The sequence below is a fragment of the Nasonia vitripennis genome, chromosome 1 (genome assembly GCF_009193385.2).
Source record: "Nasonia vitripennis strain AsymCx chromosome 1, Nvit_psr_1.1, whole genome shotgun sequence".
NCBI classification, from domain to species: domain Eukaryota; kingdom Metazoa; phylum Arthropoda; class Insecta; order Hymenoptera; family Pteromalidae; genus Nasonia; species Nasonia vitripennis.
The window spans coordinates 11,878,844-11,896,018 of NC_045757.1; the positions used below are offsets into that span (position 1 = coordinate 11,878,844).

At 42.5% G+C, this 17,175-nt stretch overlaps 1 protein-coding gene and 1 non-coding gene across 6 annotated transcripts in view; both read left to right on the top strand.

Annotated features, from left to right (window-relative positions):
• The first annotated feature begins 2,116 nt into the window (after nucleotides 1-2,116).
• LOC116417669 lies at nucleotides 2,117-2,237 on the top strand. The gene has a single exon (XR_004227917.1). It is a non-coding gene; the product is annotated as a 5S ribosomal RNA (ribosomal RNA).
• A 4,154-nt stretch (nucleotides 2,238-6,391) lies between these two features.
• Nucleotides 6,392-17,175, top strand: part of LOC100115199 (elongation of very long chain fatty acids protein AAEL008004) — a 46,532-nt gene continuing 35,748 nt past the window's right edge. Inside the window, exons 1-2 of one of the 5 annotated variants that reach the window (XM_016983137.3) lie at nucleotides 6,392-6,950; nucleotides 9,682-9,787. The gene's annotated coding sequence lies outside the window, so the exon portion shown is untranslated. The remainder of the gene's footprint in view (nucleotides 6,951-9,681; nucleotides 9,788-17,175) is intronic. The other 4 variants (XM_032601419.1, XM_032601418.1, XM_016983135.3 and 1 more) reach the window with 4 other exon arrangements.

The window sequence follows — 17,175 nt, forward strand, 5'->3', positions numbered from 1 at the left end:
CATAATTTATCAGTTATGTTTGTAAACGTTTCAATGATTCGTAATCACACATCGAGAGTGGCATTTTCAATGAAGGATTTCACAACGGGGAGTCGAGGTTGTTGCTTGAAACGTTCATTATACGGCATTGCAATGCATTTTTTTTGTATTTCTATTTGAGGAGGACACAACAGACAAAAACGCGATGATCCCTGCTTGTGACCGAGCTCTCGACCCTTTCGCCGAACCCAATAAAACAAAAATAGAAAGATTGAAAAGACTACGATAATCGATTCAACATTTCCAAAGTCTATGATAAAGGAATTGATTGGATTGTCCTTCTATCCTCGTACATATTAATGTTCGTTCGCCCATTCGAGGGGCTGTGATTCTGCACAAAAGTAAACTCGTACTGTATACAAATGCATACTTTCATTTTTTTAAACATAGCGACAATATTTACTAATGATTGTCGAATACACGCTGTACTTGATACAACTACCGTATCCTATTTATTTCGTCAGCGGTGGAACAGCGAAAAATTTGCACTGCAAACAAGCTGATTTTTCTACTAATCAATAAACAAAAAGTTTAGCAGTTATTCATTCTGTATCTCTTTGTTTATTCCGATGTATAATAAAGTACTGTCGCCTTGTTTTCTGAATAACTAATATGAATCAAACAATAAGTCTGCTCCGATTTCTGAAACTTTCTCCTACTCGCATTTCTCAAGCAAAGTAACGATAGCAACAATCATCACCGTCGACTGAAAAAAAAGAAAGAAAAAAGTCGACACAAACAATCTGTACAAATTTTTTCGCAAGCACACTTACGCTGTAAACAAAAGAAAACAAATCTTCGATTTCACGTGAGGGAGGAACTTTCAGACTTATATTCACAGGCTCTGTCAAACTAATGAAAGAAAAAGCGTATTTTATCGAAATATAGGATTTTTATTGTGCTTTTTTGTAAAAAAATTCAAATATCCAATAACACGCACCGTCGCTACTATCCGCGAGTTCGCGAGGTTCGAGGCGTCGCACAGCCAACTCTGACCTCGCGTCGAAGCGCGTCGACGAGCATTGTGAGCCGGAAAAATGTCGGAGGTAAAGAGAAAAAACACACTCGCATCGTCATTGTACCTACTGTTAATGGAGATTCACGAAGAAAAAGACAAGACACTTGTAACGATTATTGATTCTTATTATATTTTTGTACATATAATATTGTGAAATTGTGGGGACGGGGGGCTATACCGATGATACATATTGATACAGGCGAGAAAAAGGGAAAAAATGTAAGACAAAAAAAGAGAGAGAAAACACTCGTCCGCCTTGTAATTGCTGCTCGAGCGTTTTCCCGTTGCTTTCGTCTACTGTGCGCGCATTTTTATGAAAAAATGAGAAAAACTAAACACTGTGTACTACGATTACTACATGATATTATATATATATATATATATATATATATATATATATATATATAAGCTAGAAAGAAAGAGATAGAGAGAGAGAGAGAGAGAGAGAGATAATACTGTGCGAAGTTCGTGCGCGTGAGCCCTTCTTCTCAGCGCGTGCGAAAACTTATTCGTTGTAAACGAACGAGATTACGAGAAGGAGAGAAGCCCGCATCTATATATATACACGTAAACCAAACACACACACACACACACAAATTGTGATCTACGTAGAAATTTTTTTTCACAAGAGAGTGTTCACACAAGCTGCTCCTTATTAATCTTGCGATATGATTCTGCCGTTAGTCTTCTCTTCTTCTTCTTCTTATTTTTTTTAACTTAAATAATTCTACAAAGGAAATCAAAGACTTGCAAAGTTTTCTTCTGTGAGACTATATATATACACGTGACGATATATATACACACGTGAATATAAATGAAATACACTTTTCGAGAAGAGGAGGCAAGCTTTGCTGAGTGGGTGGACAATTTTATACGAAACGTTGGTTCGTTATCTTTTTAATGATATAAGAGAAAAAGTTAATACTAATAATAAACGCTTATTGGTTCACGAAGTGAAAAATGTGCATTTTGTCATTCACTCTTTCCTGCGTTTTTGAGTTTAATTCATGGAATTTAAATCAAAATAAAAATATAAGATGTATAATATTGTTCAAAAATGTCAACAGCCATACTACGCTGAAATCACCGGTTCTCGTCCGATCACCGACGTTAAAAGCAGCGTTAGGCGCGGTTAGTACTTGGATGGGTGACCGCTTGGGAACCCCGCGTGCCGTTGACATCCTTTTTTTTTGCTTTATATTCCCTACAAAAATAATAAAACTATAAAGAAGCTTAAGCATTCACATACACTGAAAAAAAACACAGCCATTTTAACTAAACTCGCACCAGTAATCCGTCATTGTACGAAGACTCGCCAAGATTACCGTAGAGTTCAGCAGTTTTAAATAATCAGTTCGGTCGTTTTTGCTGGTGTCCCGCGTAAGCGACCAATTTTACGAGTCGCGACTCGCCAAAACTACCAGTGGTACACCGTTGTTCTTACTGAACAGTCGTTACGGTGGCGGAACGGTTAAAACTACCGGACTTTACTGCAGAAACGACTGTGTTTTTTTTTCAGTGTATATATTATGTAGCTACTCTAATCTAATGCAGCTACAAAGTCGCATAAGAGATAAGCTTTCGCTCACGTCATCTGTAGGTACTTGTATATACTTAACGCCCGATGAATCACTGTACATTTTCTCGTTGTCTTCAATTTCTGCTTGCACTCTACTATCGCAACCAGTCGCCTCTTGCGCGTTTACTTGTACGACAGTCGACAATGGAAAAATGCGTTGCTTGAAAATATCCAATTATCTGGCGTGCCTCTTTTTATAATAAATAAACGGGCGGGTATACGTATACTTATAATAAGCTAAAGTGGAAAAGCTTTTAAAGACACATTTCAAAAGGCCGTTTCAGGTCTCGCTAATGAGAATAGCAACGTGCAGTATTCACTCGAGCTCTCCAACGCGTAAACCCAGTCACCCACATATGTAGGAAAGCATTTTCCGCGCTTACGCAACTCGTCCCGCGTACGTATATACACGCGAGAGATAGAGCAGGACATGTAACAATATATGTATACACACACGCACACACACACACACGCCGAGAGCGCGTTATTCGCGTGCTGCCTGCGTAATAAAATGATATACACACGTTTAGTCGGTCGTGTTTCTGGGATCGATAGATTCACTAGCATGACGTCGGAAGGATTTTTTTACCTTTAAGAATTATAAGATATACTAGGAGAAAATTGGAGGAAAATCGAGAGGTTTATGATATTTTTTTGAATTAGCCCCTAAAGAGCTTTTGATCCGCTTAATTAAATGTGACGTTGGTCCAGTAGCGAGAGACGCGCACGCTTGGACAGACGACAGCGTAAATTGGCTTTTTCTTTGGTATAGTGTAATATAGACGATGGATATTTCAATTTGAATAGTTCGATACTTTGTTTTATGCCGCAGTATTTTAATCGCGACGAACTTGCGCAGCTAGCGCGGGAACGGACATTGAATCTAATTAACCATTCCTTTTAGGGAGTCGAACTTCGGTGTAAAATATGGCCTTTTTACGTAGACCCGCACAAAAAACTCACGCTCGTACGATCCGGAAAGTCCAAATACGCGTAAATCAGTAAACGATTTGCCAGACAGAGTATACAGCGAGACAGCTACTACTGATACACGAAAGATGATCCGTCATACACATCCGTGAAATGGTATGCAGAGGGAAAAAAACTTCCACCGATATCAATTAAGTTATCGACCGCTCCCAATCAGTGTTTTGACGCTCTCGCCCGCGAGCGATAACGAATTAATAATTCGCCTTATTATCGCGACATATAGACACGAGGCAAAAAATCGTATTAATATTGCAATCGCGCGCGCTCGGAAGCTCGATAAGCGCATTATCGCTTGCGGCTGCGCGTTATTGAATCACAAATTCGTCTTGTATGCGCCTTGTATTCAAAGAGTACAAAGTGCAGCGCGTATAGATAAGAAACCGCCGAGGCTTTGCAAATGTTTATACGATGACTATTGGAGTAATAAATTGTTCGAGCTGCTGGCGTAATGAGGGGGAGATTAGATTTTCGACTGTTACAGAATTCAAAGTTCGGAACTATATATATTCCACATAGAGGTACTATAACGTAGTTTCCAATTTCGAGTACATTAGACGCGTAGTCGGTGTCACGTATCCGAACGGAACATCGAGCTCGCGGGGCCCGGTTACTGAATTTTGCATGGAATTCGCCGAATAATTCATGCGGTTGGAATTCTGAACCAGTGTATAGAGTTCAAAAGCGAGAATTACGTAACTACAATAACTCCACGCAGTTTGCAAATCCATCTATTCTAAACCCATTAAAAAAAAATCTTCGAATCTCCGGAGAGCAGAGCATCCGAAAAACCGGCGAACCGTAAAGCTCGTCGCGCGCACTCTATAGGTACATTACCGCAAAGCTGCGGCAAAGTGGCTCGCTTCCAAATGAAAACGGCGCGCAAGCTCCCTCGGGGATCCCTACGCTCTATATATTGTACTACTCGTTTGGACCGCCGCGTGTGAAGCTTACTGCAATAATAACGCTCGGCGACTGGGTCAGCGGAGCGCCGCTAGATCTGCCTCGCTCGCTCGCATGAGCTATACTTGTACGCGTGGAAATCGATGCCGCGAGGAGGGAAACGGAGTAGTTGGAGAGGCCTCACGTGCTGCTGCTCCGACTTTTTAGCCTTATGTCACCGGTGGCTGCTGGGATGATATTTTTTCCTTGATTCTCGCGCGCGTATACGGTACTTTGTCTCACGGATGGCGCGAACTTTTCATGCAACGAGCATATCAGTAGCTGGGCAAACGGGGAACCCTAGAAAGGATGTCGAAGAACCGGTAAGATTGTAATTTCCTCAAAGAATCTCGAAATCGGCAAGAATCTCGTCCAGCCTCGAAAAACAAAACGGTGTCCGTCGCGCGAATCAGCATAAAAATGGAGATCCCCTCGCACCTCGTATGATCGGTATCTCGGGCCTGAGGGTATTTATCGCCTCGTAAACGAATCAATTAAAAGACGTGTGCGCGATCGGCTCTCCCGAATTTGCAGCTTCGATAAAATTCTGTATATATAACCGTCAGCTGAACCAACTTCCTCGTTCGTGACACAGTTGCATGCGTGTGGATCGTATTGGTTTATTAAATCTACCTACGTGTGTGTTTGGATTTACATGCGAACGAATCGTTATAAGAGCAAATACGATTGATGATGATCGTACGTTTACGCGAAGTGTCATTTTGCATCGGAGCTTCTCGTTTTATTAACGATTTTTAACGAGTTCATAATGTCAGTGCAGATTCATCATCAGCGTGTGTAGCGATTCGAAGATTGAACTTTCGTATTGACCGCCAGAATCGATATCAATCTCGAGCGATGTCCGTTGACCGTTGCCGCGCGAATCACCTGATGTTTGTTTTGAAAATAAGCGCGCGCGCGCGCGCGCTGATGGACAGATAGACCTTCCTCGCCATTGACTGCGAATCCCTCATCGACAGAGAGTCGGCTCATGTATAAGTAAATCAAACGGCGAATTTTTCCTCTTCCATCCTGCAGCGTATGACAAACGAGAGCCACATGACTGCATCGGGCGCAAAATCGTCGAAAAGCTCTTACGTAAAACTGGCACGACGCGAGTGTGTATACAGTGTCGTCGCGCGGTAGGTTTGCCTAATAAACCAAACACAGCTTCGAGATATACCGTTATCACACGGCGCGTTTACGTATAAATCGCGAGACAGTCTGTCGAGCCGAATGAATTTAGAGAGGCTTTCCGCGATGTGTGTGCACGCGTGCGCTATCTTATCAATCGACGTCGTTCTACCAAAGAGCGGAATTTCAACGTTCCCCGTTCGATTAGTCGAAATCGCGAGCTTTTTTAACGATTCGTTTCCGGCGATTATTCGCTGCAGCGAAGATAAAAAAAATATGTTCGCTGGTCGCGGAGCCACACGCGAAAGGAAAACTTTTTTGTAATAGGGTTTTGTCGGAATTTTCACGTTGGGAAAATACACGCAACATTTATTCTCGTTTTAATAATATCTACTCCCTTCCACCGCTGAACTTTGGAGAAAGAAAGGCGAATTTTTAGTTACATCATATGCATGTCCTTCGAACGAAAACCGCAATCCCCCCACATTTTAATCAGCGAACAACTTTCCGTAGGCGTCAAATCTACACTGCATTTTCCTTCCCAGCTGTATAATATATCTATGTATAGCATGCTCCTATAGGAAAGGAACCACTCGCCTACCGCCTATGACACGCGAGTATACAGAGCAGACTATACGCGGCTTATCTCGTCGGCGTTTGGCCTGCCTCACACTCTACGGCCCCGCACTCAGTGCTGTTTCCCCGCGGCTCCGGGGCGCTTGGCTTTCCAAACGTCGATTCGCAAACGCGTCGATTGGCTTCTTTCTGCTTTTGAGGATTCCGTTTCAGTGTTGCATAGAGAACATTGGTACAGCGCTGCCTTTTAATTGGCTTTAATTCGCGTGGAAAGATTTTAATGTGATTATACTGGAAAAATTGTTATCCTCACCAAGCATATCGTCGATCGATTAAAAGTTCAGGAAAGGTAGACCTTTTTACAGGACATACCGCACATCAAGCGCCAAAGCCGTAAGCTTTATATACATTATAGTGCCTCGAGTCGCTCACAGCCCAGTCGCAGCCAGTGTTTACGTCGCGAGTGACACGTACATATTTGGAGTAAATAAGAGAATTTCGAGGAAACATCGATATTCCGCCGAGAGAGCCCCATGCACGTGTCGCGACGATCCTGCTGCCCGCGAAGTGCTCGCGAACTCTGTGCTTCGTATAATTTCGCCGAAATAAAATTGAAGTGATCAGTGACTTGAAGAACGAGGCTGAGAAGATCGTCGAGAGCTTCGATCGCAGTGGGTGAGTGGCGTGCCGTGAAGAATCGAATTCGTCAGTCTATTTCGAGTTTAATCATTTTGGCACTGAATGAAACCGCGCAATTTTAGCCTCGATTTTCACACGGATTCAAAGCGGCTCATATGCGATATTCTCTTTTCCCGGCTCGCTCGAGCTTCTATCTGATGTGTTTGTCTTCTCGAAGGAAGGAATAATATTATACCGATACATCCATTAAAAGACACCTTATTTACACTCGAGCGCGGCTGTCATGGATGGAGATCGTAGCGTTTATGGATTTTTATAAGGGTGTTTATCAATGCACGCGCAGGACGTACGGAGAAATAATATTCCTACGAACAATAAACGCCTATTAAAAAAGGAAAGCAGGAACCGCGAGTGCCATCATACGCGCGCTGCAAAAATTATTCATTACTCATCGTCAATCTAATCTCTCGTACAGACATCGCAGCCTTTCCACTGATTTGCAATATCTTTCACCTCGATGCAGCCACGTCGAGAAGTTAAAATCTGATATTTAAACTTTATTCCTTAGGGGCTAAGCGTGCTTTGATATAAGCCGGTACGTATATTCGATAAAAGAGACAAGATTCGAATTTCGATAGCCGATCGCTGTACGAGCGAGTATGATTAACTTTCGGGGTGTGTTATATACTTATATGTAAGGCTATAACGTCAGTCTTGCAATGCGGAGAGTACATGTGCACGGACGACGGGAAAAGCGGACTAATAATAAAGAGACGCCGCGGTTCGCTCGATCCAATCTCGGAGTGTGCCAGTCTCTCGTGTGTCTGTGTGTGTAATTCGGTGGTCGTGTGGTTCGCGTTCGCTTCTCTCTCTCTCTCTCTCTCTCCCTCTCTCTAACTCGATATGCTCACTGAAGATGAGCGTATTTTGCACAGAATTTATATAAAAAAAGATTCTGTTCAGTATATTAATGCTAAAAAAAAAAATCGAGCAAGTAGTAACGGTCGCGCTCGGTCGAGACGAGCGTGAAAGAGCAAGTTGAAAAAAATTTATCGAGGCGGTCGTTACGCGGGAGCCGAAGCAATAAGAGAGAATATATCCCCGTTCCTCGTCACACCATAGAATTACTTACGCGTCTCTCCGCTGCATCGGAAGCGGATGTCGGCCCGACGTGAGCACGCGAGCACGTGTGCATACACTCGTGCGCGTCGGCGCCCCCGCCTTTGCTCGTTTTATTCCTTGCCTCGATAGCGTCTTGGGACTTTTGCGCTTCGAACGCGTAACCCGCGCAGATATTGTACAGACTCATAGAAGTATACACGACAGCTAGAATTAAGAGGAATTCGGAGTTTTCAAGGCTTGATTTATTATTAATTTCTCGCATGGGTTGTAATTTCGATTTCATCAAATTTGCATAATCTGGCTAAACTTCAATTTCGTTGATTTTCGCTGCTTGGCTCGAGTATCTTGAGGCTACGTTGGTACAGTCATGAGATACTGGAAACAAAATAAAACTTCCAAAACACATGGATGCACGAGCATCGTACACGCTTGTAAAAACTCGCGATAAGTGAAATAAGTCACGAAGTGTATATACAGCGGGTCGACAATCACCGCGTGCTTTTTAAGGCGTTTGCGTCACGTACCCATCAGCTCTTTTACCGTTTCGCAGATTAGATCCGCGATAGCTTCGTTTTCACAAGGCCGACTGTGTCCAGCGATATGCGATTGAGAAGAGTTTGCTCGAATATAAGGTGTCCTGCGCTTATAATCACGCCAAGCGATTTCATCGCGGGAAAAGACTTTTGACAAATTTTCCTCGTCTCGCGGGCTGCGCAAAAATGTGAGCCGGTGCACCGGCCCTGAGAGCTGTACAGTATACCAGCGCAGCAGCGGCCCGCATGCTTGCGCACCGAGCGAGGAGTGTATTTCTGTCTCCGCGAATCCGCAGGCGGCGGCACTGAGTATACGCGCTCGTAATACTCGTGCCCGCAATGCTTTCTTTTCCTCGAAAATAGTGACACTCGCGGGCGCTTCTTTTTTCGCAACGTTTTCCATTTCCTCGTCCTGGAAATCAACGGTGCGTCTTGATTCGCGCGACTGCAATCGACCATACGGCGGACAGAGTTACGCAACTTTTCAAAAATACCGCCACCGCGAGCTTTCGAGCTTTCTCCTCCCGTGCAAAGTCGGGGGAATTTAGTGGGCGCATACGTCTTCCTCTCTCCGACCAACTTCTTCCCTCGAGTCGCGCGCGAAAAAAGGTCATCCTCCCTAGTCGCGTGCAGTGTGTGCAGTGTGTGCAGTGTGTGCAGTGTGTGCAGCCTCTGTCTCTCCCACTCCCCCTCCCGCGAAAAATCTGGCATCCTTCTATACCTCTACACCTACTTACATACACATATATACATAGCGTCTCCCTGCGGCCCCTGCCTCCCGCCGGTGCTGCCCCCGCTCGCGCGCCGTCGGCGGCATAAGTCGGTGCGCGCGCGACTGTGTACTGTGTAGGTGTACACACTCGCGGCTGCTGATCGACCTCGTCACCCTCATCGCCATCCTCGTCTTCTCCCGAGGCCTGCGTCCCGCGAGCGTCGTCGATCTTCCATACGCAGTGCGTCCCGAAGACGTCTTCGTAACGGTCGTATAGACACGAGTACACAGCACGAGTCGTCGCGCGCGCGCGCGAGATAGTCGGGAGGAGTCGACAATAGAGCTCTCGTGCCTGCGTCACGAGACTCGGCGCGCGGAACGATCACACGGCTCTGAATAGTGTTGCAGGTGCTAAGTATCATCGCTGCCGGGTTCCTCGTCGACGCTGCCACTGCTACTGGTATCGACGACTCCCTCGATTGTAGTCCAGCATAGGCGGGCAACAGGTAAGAGAGTGTGTTATTGGTGTGTGCGCGACCTACCTCAACGATCAAGCTCTGCGTTCATCCTATATAGCTTCGTCTCGCCGTCCGTGGGTGCTGCAAGGGTACGTCTTGAGTAGTCGTGAATCGGCGTAAGCTCTGAAAACTCGCTGGATTTTCAGGTTTGCCGACGCGAAAGATTAGCAAAACCATCGATTCTCCAAGCTCTAGCTTACCGGACGGACGAGTCGAGAGATTCTCCCATCGGCATCGATCCCTTTCGCGGGTTTGTGCACACAAGCAGGTCGTCCGCGCGAACGGAGAGAGCAAAGAGTTTTCCGCGAGTCTCGCTCGCGCTGCTCGTACACCGGGATTGATCTGTGTACGTCTCTTGCACAGCAGCAGTGTAGCTTCTATACCGTAGATCTGCGCGAATTGTAGCGCGGTCCACGGGCGGTCAGCTGATCGCTTCCCCTTATCTCTCTCTCTCTCTCTCTCTCTCTCTCTCTTGCTCTGTTTGTTTTGTCTGTCAAGGCTGTGTCGCGGAGTTTTTCAGCTGCGCTCTCGCCTTATCTAGCCGCTCGTGTCTGCCTACGATGATATATAGGCTGACTCGCGGCAATTACAAAAGAGCAGATTGAGAGCGAGAGAGAAGGAGCCAACGCACGTGGATCGAGGAACGGCGCCTGCGCGCCAGTCGCAGTCGCGAGGAAGAGGAAGAGCGACACGTGCTGCGCGACCGCCAGTTAGTCTGCCTAGTGCCAGGGGCGGTACTATATGCTGCTGCCAGTTGGACCGAGATTGAGCGATTTGTTTTGGGGCTGTCGCTGCCGTTGTTGTGAGGGGCTCTTTCTTTCGGAGTCTGTTTCGGAGGCGTTGCACTGAAACGATCCTAGAGTTATCTAATAGTTATTGTAATAGGTAATTGGCGCTCTTTGACACTCTGGATGCATACGCTGCGCGCACGCGTCAACCGAAAAAATCGCGACTCCAAGCCGTTTGTAATTTTAATCGGCTGCCCACTGAATTATTCTTAATTGGTCTATAAATTCTCGAGCCATCGGAGAAAAATTATCGCTGCGTTGCAATTTCGCCTCTGAAAGAACTTAATTAGTTCTCCATATGCACTCAATCAAAAGTCCCGCGTCCATCGCGCGCGCGCGTGCAAAAATATACGCGCGAAAAGTTTCCTAGATTGCAGACCTAATCAAATTAGCGTCTCCCGACGCCGATATGAAAGAACGCTAAAAATCACACGCTTCCGTCGTAAAGCCATAGATACATTATACTCGTTCTATGGATGTACCTGTATAGCCATAGGCAGTCTCGCGTCCGAGAATCACAGCTGCGTTATACTTTACGACTGCGGCGGCGATTGAATTTTACTGCCAGCTGCAGCGAATCCAGAAAAATACTCTTTACTGCCACCGACGGAGGTGACATAAGCACCTCGAGACGTGAAAATAGTTTCGTTGTTGCTGACTTATTTACTCTGACAATGATTGTTTTACTTCTGTATACACTGTCACGCTGTTCGAGCATGGCTGTTTGGGCTATTATGCGCGAGTCATCGTCTCGATTGAATTTTCCCTCTCGTGGATATGTTTGAGCAGCGGTAATTATAAAGAGGACTTATGCAAACAAATTCGCGATTAATCACGAGTGGAATGGGGGAAAAATCGATTTCCTGACAAATTTTCTGCGGTCATTGGAAATTCATCAGTCTTTCTTTACGCAACCGATAATATCATTGTTGTTTGATAGGTGTTGCAGGCGATTTCGAATTTTCGAAGTGTCTTCCTCCTTCGAGGTACGAAAACACGTTTTCCAAATGATTCTCTTTTTCTGGAATCCATTAGGCTCGCGGCGCAGACAATCTGAGCGTCTTAGAAAAACACGCACACACTTTATACCAAATGACCTGAATTTGTCAAACGCCGCGCGTCATCGACTCCGTCGCACTTAATTCAACTCATTACATCGAAGAATCGAAAATTGGGTCGCCCAGAGTAACACAATCAAATACAGCGCTCAACCATAATCGACGATCAAACCCTTCTCTCTCCTCAACTTTATACACATTTTATAACGTGTTGATTACAGTGGGCAAATTAAACGCGTTTGCAAATTTAACCTCGTTAGAGCGAGCAAAGTTATGACAGAGCGCCGAGCATATTTCATCCATTCTTATCTCGCGCGGAGGCGCTAAGGAAGAACGATGTTTTATCACCACTGGTTTTTGCGAGGAAGACAACTCTGAGCTTCGCCGCTCGTGGAAATAAAGACACTGACCGGGCTTGAGATTGAATTACCAGAGTTTCAGGTTTGGCTATGAAGCCGCGCGGAAGTCGGAGTTTTGAAAAATAAAATCTTTCGTAGAACAATAGTTAGAAAAAGTAAACTCGTCGCTTTGAATTTACGCAGTATAAAACAGTTTCTACAGTACACTTCCCTCCGTCCGATACGTTTATTAAATTTAAAAATTCAGTGTAGCACGCTGAATTTCGCTTGGTTTCCTGCTTGTTCAAGCTGAACACGTAATTCTTACTCACGGGCTCTGTCCCTAGCATCGTTAAATTCGGGGAGTCACTTCTGAACATTGAATTTATTCAAAGAGAAGTATCAGATCTTCGTAAGTATGAATACTTTTCAATTAAACACGGACGCCACGCATCTTATCAGTACTATAATCAGGTTTAATAGCTGGCACTGCGAATTAAAAAAATTCACATTACCACAAGAAGAAAAAAAATTCCAACTTTTCCTTCTTTTTGCAATTTTACGAATTATCCGTCGCGTGTGCAGTGCGGGAACTTATAACACAAGCCCGATTTTCCAACTAACAAACCAACTGCAATTTCGTCTAATAGGACAGTGCCACTTGGCTCTTCGCAGCACTTATCTCCCTTCCAACTTAATAGTCAACTTAAACTTCGCGAGTACCCGCCAGTTCTGTCTGTCTGTCTGTCTCTCTCTCTCTCTCTCTCTCTCTCTCTCTCTCTCTCTCTCTCTCTCTCTCTCTCTCTCTCTCTCTCTCTCTCCTCTTCGCATACTTGGTTCACCGAGACGTAGTCATACACACATTGTCGCAGCCGGGTCGACTCATTATGCAACGGTAGTTACACTCCGAGTCACAAGATGGAGGACGAACACGCGTATATATTTAAATACAAAAACCGAGGCACACGAGGTGTGCGTGTGTGCTTCCGTCGTCTCCGACTCGCGGGTCAAGAACTTGGGCGAGATTTTGACGCACGAAATTTTTGCGCGCGCGTGTTTTGATCACTGGCTTTGTTTACGTCAGAGTCGGATTGTGCGTGCTGAAAATTTGCCGTTTTTAGACCGTGAGCGAGGTTGGCTTTTTATAGAAGAAATTAAGTAGCGTATTTGAAGCATTTGAATGAGGAGTTTCGGGAAAGATATTACTTCCAGGATACTTTTCACTATGAAACGAAAAAACCGTCATCTGCCTTATTGTCGAGGGTGTTTGCGTCGAAGTTGGCCTTATGAATGTCATCCTTTTTCCGTATACGTGCTCAGAGTCTCGTGTCTCGTGTGTATAGGTGCGTAATAGCGATCATCGACGCAATAGTACATTACGATACGTGTGACTTAAATGGTTCTTTTTTACAGTGTAAAACTGAACCATTTAAGTCAAGAGTATCGTATAAAATTGTATAGCACAGACTGCTAAAATCCTCAAGTCTCGCCAATTCGTGACTAAAGTAGTCCTTATTTGCACCGCGAGGTTAGCGCACGGGCGTAGCGAGTGTGATAAACACGGTGCAAAAAAGGAATACTTTAGTCACAGATAGGCGTGACTTAACAGAGGATTTGAGCCACACTGTGCTATAAAGGCTATTTATACACATCGAGGACCATTTGATTGCTGATTTATCGGAGAGATAATACGGAACCCGATTAACATTATTTTATATTACGTGTGATTTGGCATGATTGCTAGCTCTGTCCTCTCGAAAATTAAGAGGTTGCATCACTTTTCAAAACGTGTGAGAAAAAGTCTAAATCATTGAGGATCGTGGAAGTTCGTGGCAGTATGGGGCCATGATGCTGGTGTATTCCGAGAGAGGCTATTATTTAAATCGATATGTTCGATTATATCACTGCGATTCAAATGACCCACTTAAATATTGATAAAGGTCAATAAGATTGTATTTAGGCCATTGTTTCATTTACAGTATATACTTAATCTTTGGTTCAACGACCAGTTTGTGATCAACGTTACAACATTTTTAAGAAGGGAATATATGTATAGTTAACAGCGTTATACAACATTACAATTAGTATAGTATTATCCATAAAAGTATAAATGGAAACTTTATTGTACCGACCTATTGTCCTATTGAATATTATCAAAAATCTATAGCTTTTAGCTGATTCTTGATAATGTTTTAACTTACGGGAGTATAATCCTCAAAAAAATACGTCATAAAACAAATTTAAAACGACCAGGAGCAGGTATTACGACATACCATAAAGTCTGTGTTATCGTCTTTGTAAAATTTTACGAAGTTTGCGTATACTCGCTATCACGCATGTGCTACGAAGACGTTCGTTGAGATAACCGTATACATTATATGTTATCCTTGTGCAAAGAGCCATAGCAGTTATCACTTTGAGTAATGTCGTAGACTACTTGACGTTCGGCATTTCTTCGTTTTTTTAGAGGCGAAAAGACTAATTGGAAGCTAGGAGAAGTTGTGGCCTGTTGGGATAAAGGATTTGATTATAAGATAAGCTATATATGGTGTCAATATACTAATTGATATTTCTTCATCCAAATTATACGTATTCATACGTGAAAGCTTTAAATTTTTTTATTAATTTCATATTTTTAGCAAATTTTTCATAAAAGGCACTCTTTTCTAGTGTGTAAATTTAAATAATCACTGAGAATACATCTGAGAATACATCCGAGTATCGAAAACTTTAATGACCGTAACCGTAAGTCCGGTTCGTTTATTTTATTCAAATGTATTCTGATTATTTAGTCTTTCGCGCGTAATAAGGAAAAAATACAAAAAATCGATCGCTTACATAGGTCTCCTACGCACGTTGTTTTTTTCGTCTAAACATATAGAACATATACTGTGAAGCAACATATATACATAAAAAGATGTTTTCAAGAATTGATACCTGTCAGTATCGATTCCATTATCTTTCTTGTTGCGGTTTTGCGCGTATGAGTAAATTTCGGAGATTCATTCCATAATATTTGACGCTACTTGGAAAATATACAAGCATGTTTTAATTAGTGCGATCTCTATCCTTATTGTTCATCCTTGAAACCAACGATATAACAAGATCCTGAGTAAACACCTTTAAACTTGATCTCTGAAGGGCAATAACGTCCCATCGTAGTCAAGTTTTTATGAAATTTAAAATTCTGCATCTGTTGATTTATCTTTAAAAGCTTCAGGATCAGCTTACTCCTTGAATCCAACATTGTCTTGTAGCAAACAATTAAAACAAACATAAATCTTAGAAAAAGTTGAGGTCCCCGTAACAAGGACTTGCAAAATCTAACCTCCGAATTTCGGCGAAAATGTCAACAAGACCTTCATAAGCCAAAGATGACTGATCGAAGGCCGATAGCCATCCTTGACTCTCCCATCTCTCTCTTTCTCTATAAGCTAAAACAAAACCGACTCTCTAAATCACCGGATTTTCAAATAATGAGCTCTCGGCCGTCGTCTCGTCTGTCTAACCTCCTTCTTTCCCGGTAAAAAATATATCGATGGCTCATCAGCCGGCCGCTCTCTTGTGGGAAAGTCACTATTGCATTCTTGCGGATATCTCCTTAACCAGCCGATTGCGTAATGGCTGTAGCCGAGCGCGTGCTGCCGCCGCCTCCTGTATAATTATGCCGTAATATTGTAATGCTCGCTCCACTGATTCATTTCGACCCACGACAGTTGATGCTTGGCTCGACGTATTGTTGGAAGCATGTTAATATTTTATTTTTCTCTCGGGTAAGACGTATTCGATTGCAGGAAGATGGGTATCTGGAATGCGAGGAAAGAAATGAAGAAAAAGATACTGTATACTGGTGGATTGCAGAAGTTCATAGATGATTGGATTTAACTGCACCTCTTTTCTTAACGCTGCTAATTTTGTTGTCTATAGAGTAGATCTTTTAAGATATATTAACATTTCTATAATGAAAACGTCAATGGGTTCACCGTTGTGCCCGATGACAATAATTTCGTAGTGATTGCGATGCTCCAATGGTATATATGAATAGAAAATTAATATAGCCCGAGGATGTTATCTAATTGAAAAACGTGACTAGATAATAATTTGCGCATTTCTATACATTTAGTATCGATGCGACACTGCAAAATTCTACATTAACATACTTTCAATCGCGATTATAATTATGATCCAATCATAGTTTCATGTTCGAATTGATTAACTCGTATATTTATTATTGTAAGAAGATCATGAAGAATTGTGAACAGTTATAATTTGTTTAAAACAATTTTTTTTTATTATTGTTTCTTAATACACTTCTGAAATATTTCATATGGATTCCAAAAATAATCACAGCTATTAAATATTAATATTTTCTTTTAAATGTAGACAACAGACAATAACAGAAAACAGATATATGAGTTTTACATACCCGATTAATTGTACCGGTTCTCCTTTCCTTTTATGTTGAAACTTAAATGGGAGTCGTTGAAAAAAGGATGCGAGACACAAAGTAGTGCGTAGATAGGCCAAGGCCGTAGAACTTAGCGATAATTTCCCTGTACTAATTTTGTGCGGAGTACCGAATAGATTTCAAACGATAATATAGGTTTGAAAAAAAATTTTTTCTTCTACGATCAACATATTCTATTTAAAATTATTTATAATGTAGGCTAATTGGAAATGTAGATGTTCCTTTTATTATTGAGTAAAGCAGAAATGAACATGTTTCAAAACTTTCTTTAGAAAAAATTAATATAAAATCTACCATAAGTAACAATATACATTTTATTTTTGTTATACGATCAGCTAATTATTTAAATGATGACAATGAGCGAGCAACATGATTAATATCTAAACCTTGTTCGTCACTAATATCTAAATGTTTGAAAATAAATGACAACATTACTTATAAAAACTCAAAATATCTATCTGATCATCTGATATTTATGGAATCTTTGACGCAAATATGCTCATACGACATTGGAAGAATACCAACTATGATTGTAAAAAGCTGTATCATTTCCGCGTCATTCCTTGATAATTTGCTAAAGTAATAAGCAGTCAGAGTTGTTTTTGTAGAGAAGTTAGGATGCTAAAATGAATAAAGCATTTCTGCATTAAAGTTGAACGTCTATAATAGAGTGCTCGTTAGCTAATTAACTTCTATAACTCATCAGGTCTAAGTATCAGAAGCT